Below are 5,763 nucleotides of genomic sequence, written 5' to 3'. Positions count from 1 at the left end.
AAGTACCCCATCGCTATCCTCCAAAGGGATGGGTGAGCCTTTGCCAGGATAACCTGATATCTCCTACAGAATTCAAGTATGACCCTGTCGAGAGGACTCGACATAAAAGGATGCGTATACACACTCAAAAACCCCTCGACATAGGTCATGATACTTTCCTCCGAGGAAGGTACCTGCAGTGCCACTCCTTCTCCCCATCTGCAATCTTTTCTAATCACCTCGAGGTGATCCTCCTTTATTGAGGAGATGAACCTTGATGCGTGCTCCTGATGCCCTTGAACATTGGGAGGTCTCTCCAATGTAAAGTCTCTTCTCGAGACAAAGCATCTCGAGGCCCGCTCATCAGGTACTGGAGTTGTACCACCAACCGGACACGGAATAGAGGCAGAACTCCCATCTCCTTGATAGGCAGATATCGATGTAGCAATCATGGATAAGGTAAAATAGGAAAAGGAGGATGAATATTTGGGCAAAGGCTTTGAGTTGAAACGACGGGAGAACTAGCACAAAGAACTATGTTCCATGGAAGAAATAGTTACTCAGAATAGTAGAATCTCCATTTGTGAAGTAAGCAAGTGAATATATAAAGGCAGACAGCAACTGCTCACCTACATAGAAGACCAATTAATTCTGGCCATGATAGCATCGCCTTTTTTGGGAAATGTACTGGCAGGACCACCCCGGGGGTCCCATTATCAGATCGCATGAGCATTGCTATCACGCAAAATTCAGGAGGTATCGAGACCTTGAGGTTTTCCTACTATCATAAGCATCGGCCCCAAAGGAGATATCGACCTAAAATCAAGGTAGAACCCAATCTCGGGGGCCTCGATTATTCTAAGTATGAGCTCAAAAGATCCAACATCAAAATTCGAAGGCTAACTCCGCAAGAACGATGAAACATAAATATTGGAAAGAATTGAAGCAGAAAGGTTCTCTTGCATTGCAAAAAAATATATTTACATGGGTCATCTTTACAAGACTCATTTCCCCGGGAGTACATACACACACAAAAAAAAAGAAAATCAAAGAGGACGCAGGCCTACTCTCAATCGCCACTACCTTCCAAACCATCTCCGGGACCTTCTTCCAAAGCAACTAAGAGCTCCCAATTTTCCTCCGATTCTCGGGCCTTCTCGACCTCAGTCGAGAGATCGACACCTTTGGCACTGGCTTCTTCTAAGGCTTTCCTCCTCACCTTTGCACTAGCATGAGCGACAACACGAATCAGTGTTTGCTCGACCTTCTCTGATATGCTTCGAGCTATTTGATTCGCAGTAGCGGCATCCTTGAGATAAGTAGCAACTTTTCCTTTGACCTCGGACTTGGCCGCAGATAGCACGACAATCTCTTTTCGAGCATTTTGTAGAAGACCCTAGGTCGATGTCAATTCCGAGGTCACTACCTCATTTCGCTTCTTCAGCTCGAGTATCTCCTCATTCTTCTGCCTGATCTGCAAAAGAAATTGTAAGTCAACAAACATTGAATTTTGGGAACAGTGAATGGATTTATGAGTAACGAATTACCTGCTCCACAAAGCCAGCCCTTTCTCTGAGCACTCCCTCCAAAATCCCCCGAAGCTCGCCCAACTCCTTCTCCTTTTAGGCAGAGGAGGCCTCCGACTCCTGCAGTCTCGAGGCAAGTTTCTCGAGCTCCTTTCCACTGCACAAAAGCTCCTCTCGGAGCCTAGAGAGGGCATGATCATACATCTCCTTAGACTATGGCGAAACAGAAGAGTCAGGAAAATGAGGAAAAAACTTGAGACTAAAAAGGTATACATGAACAGCCATCACCTATCGCTGGAACTTCTCCGCACCTCAATAGCGCAGGAAGCATCGAGATCAATGTCCTCGTTGGCATCGCCGACATCATCAAGGAAGTCGCCAAATGCACCTCCCCCTTGAGAGGACCTCCCACGTTGGCAGCATTCGGGTCCTGAGCGTCCCTTAGCTCCCTAGAGGAGAACTGATGGCCCAAATTAAGGCCATCCAGGGAATCGATGTCACCAAGGGGAAACTCCTGCCCCCGGAAAGCTTCAGGCCCAGACCCTTTGGAACTAGCAGCAACGGTCTCCCTCGCGGGGGCTGCACCATATTCGGTCACAGGATTAGGGACCACATTCGCACCCTCCTCGAGGGTCTCCTCCTCACGGGACCGATCTGAATCGGTCGTTCCTAATTCAGTGGCCTCCGGTCGGGGCACCTACAGGACTCCCACACCCGACCTCATTCTCTGTACCAAACGGTACTGGCCCTCATCATCATCTTCATCCCCAGTGCAGGGACTTGCTTTGGAAACTTAAGCCGAGGTCCTGGTGGCAGCTCGAGGCCTACGTGATTTAGGTTTCTTTACCTTAGGGAATCAGCAGCCACCTTATTCTTCCTTTTCTTGACCTTAGTAGGGTCCGAAGTCTCCACATCGCCATCGAGAGGTGGTCTCATCCGCACACTATCGCCAAGGCCTGCACAAACACAATGGTTGAAGTTTATTAGCATAAAGGATACCGGGGAGAGGCATAAGATTAAGATATAAGTGGTAAGAATAACTTTACCATGACTCTTGGCCATCCACCGCATTTTAGCCAGGTCGGGCCAAGAACGGATGAGATACGGGAACGAAGTATCCAACGATCCTGAACCGCTTAGGGATACCAAGAAGTAACTGCAAAAACCAAGGGGAAATCATTTTTTCGGAAGAGAGGTAAGAATATCACAAAGCAGGTTCGAAGGAAAATACATACATTGTGTATTCCACTTCTCCGGGAAAGGCATCCTCCCGGCCGAGATGATGTTCGAGGTCCTCACTCGGATGAACCTGCTCATCCACCCTCGATCCTTGTCCTCATCGGTGCTCGAGAAAATGATTTTTTGGACCGGTGGTGAATCTTAATCAAACCTCGATAAAATCAAGGGCTATATAATCTGATCAGATGGTCGAGGGTAAAGGTCTCACCCCCGACCCCATCGGAGAAGTGGCGGAGCATGTAGACTATCCTCCAAAAAGATGGATAGATTTGACCAAGCGTCACTTGGTACTTGTTGCAAAAATCGAGAATAACCAGATCTATCTCTGAGGAAGAAGAGTTAGAAGAATCGACCGGACCCAGAGTGAACGGGTTAGTATATACATAAAGGATACCAGTTTTGTGATCCGTTATGCTCTCGTTAGAGCGGGGAATCTCGACCAGCATTGCCTCCTCCTATCGGTAGTCTTCCTTCACTTTCTTTATGTCGGTTACAATGCTAATGTACCAGGACACGTGTTCGCATCGGCCTGGTGTAGATGAAGGTTTGTCGACGGTAAAATCCTTCATTGTGTCAAACCCGATGGGGGTGCATTGTTCAACGGTGGGTATCACTTTAGGCTTTCCTTTGGATGTTCGGGATGAAGAGGCAGCCTCGTCTTTCCAAGTAACTGTGTTGGAAGTTCTAGCCTTGATGGTGGCAAAACGTTTCTGAGAAAGTAGGCAAAGGATCAAGTAAGAAGAAAGAATGTGAAATGGGGTGGGTCTGACCTTGAAAATTTGAAGATGTTAAGAAAATATGAATTATCAAACGATTGATGCGTTTATAGGAGCCGTGTGGGCAGTGGAAAGGACGAGCCAATAGCGATTTGCGGGCTCCACGATAGTTGTGTTTAACGGCGACCCTTGCGTGGCTTTTTGAAGTATGGCATTTAATGCTCTGATGGGCTAACATCATAGCAATGATGCTTATGGAGTAGGAGCTCAAAATCGTTTCCTATCACTTTGTTCTAGGAAACGCGGGGACTATCTGTATACGGTGGAAATCGACGGCTCGATTTCATGAGCATCACGGAATCTCAAAGGCTTCTAGTGATCAATTCCGAGAATTCTCGACAGTTCGACTTTGATACATTATAAGTAATGACCGATTGGTCCTGAGACATTGTGAATTACCGGTCTCGGCGAATTAGGGTGGAGTTCCCAAGGCAAGTGCATATGACAGGTCAAGTCTAGTGGACTAGCCCAAAAGGCGAATCAAGGCATTTAATGGTTGTACCAGCCCCATATCTTTGTAATTAATGCATGTGCACTATGTTGGGATTCCCCCTCTTATATAAAGAGGTTCCTTGTCATTTTGTAAACATCTGTTGCTCCATACTAAATATATTAGATCATTCTCTCTACTCGCTAACTCATTCTCTTGGTCTCATTATTTCATTTATTGCTCATATTTATTGTGTTCTACTTATTGTTCTTCATTTATTGCTTATTATTGGCCAGAAAGAGCCGTCATTGATTTGTTATAACTAGTATTCTCTATTGACCACCTTCGATAGCTCCCAGCCGAGCTCCAGACTCGGCCTCGAGGCCCTCAAATAGGCAAGCTCAAGGCCCCGATTGACAGCGATTAGGTTTGATCAACACCTCGTTTTCAAGCTCTTATCTCATTTCTAAGTCTTTCACATAGCATCAACTGCCTAACAACTAGCATAAAAATAGATCATGTATTTTAGAACCACTAAAATCAAATTTAATTGTTAGTACCATTTTCATGGTAAACAATTAATGTGTTAGAACTGTATCTATTGGTTTACCTAGCATTCTAAGAGTTAGGCGCCATCACTATCCCGACGGTGGGAAATTCAGGTCGTGATAGAGCGAGATCGAATGTGATTCGAGCGAGGAGGCCGAATGTTAATTCGGGCGAGGAGGCTGAATGTTAATTCGAGCGAGGTCAAATGTGATTCGAGCGAAGAGGCCGAATGTTAATTCGAGCGAGGAGGCCGAGTGTTAATTCGAGCGAGGTCAAATATGATTCGAGCGAAGAGGCCAAATGTCAATTCGGGCGAGGAGGCCGAATGTTAATTCGGGCGAGGAAGACGAATGTTAATTTGAGCGAGGTCGAATGTTTATTCGGGCGAGGAGGCCGAATGTTAATTCGAGCGAGGTCGAATGTGATTCGAGGGAAGAGGCCGAATGTTCATTCGGGTGAGGAGGTCGAATGTTAATTCGGGCAAGGAGGCCAAATGTTAATTCGAGCGAGGTCAAATGTAATTCGAGATCGAATGTTGATTCGAGCGAGGTTGAATATGATTCGAGCGAAGAGGCCGAATGTTAATTCGAGCGAGGTCGAATGTGATTCAAGCGAAGAGGCTGGATGTTAATTCGGGCGAGAAGGTCGAATGTTAATTCGAGCACGGTCGAATGTGATTCGAGGTGTAATGTTGATTCGAGCGAGGTCTAATGTTTATTCGATCGAGGTCGAATGTATATTCGAGCAAGCTTGAATGTTAATTTGGGCGAGCAGGCCGACTGTTAATTCGGACGAGGTCAGGTGTTAATTCGGAAGCCGGGTGTTAATTCGAGCGAGGACGAATGTTGGTTCGGGCGAGGCCGAGCAATGATTCGGGCGAGGCCGAGCATTAATTAGAGCGAGGCCGCGCATTAGTTCGGGCGAGGCCGAATATTGATACGGGCGAGGCCGAATATTGATTCGGGCGAGGTCGAATGTTAATTCGGGCGAGGAGGCCGAATGTTAATTCGGGCGAGGCCGAATGTTGATTCGCACGAGGTCGAATATAACTTGTTTAATTGATGCAACATCACTTTGGCGAAAATGCGGGTGAGCTTCATGTACTCATGCTTTGCCTACATATATCGGAGAGATTTACATGTTTTTGATTCGGGCGAGGCCGACTGTTGATTCAGGAAAGGTTGAATGTTGATTCGGGCGAGGTCGAATATAACTTATTTAATTGATGCACCGTCGCTTTGGCGAAAATGCGGGTGAGCTTCAT

The sequence above is a fragment of the Nicotiana tabacum genome, chromosome 1, assembly GCF_000715075.1.
Source record: "Nicotiana tabacum cultivar K326 chromosome 1, ASM71507v2, whole genome shotgun sequence".
Classification (NCBI taxonomy): Eukaryota; Viridiplantae; Streptophyta; class Magnoliopsida; order Solanales; family Solanaceae; genus Nicotiana; species Nicotiana tabacum.
The sequence above is the reverse complement of the archived record's forward strand: the minus strand, read 5'-3'. Positions refer to the sequence as shown.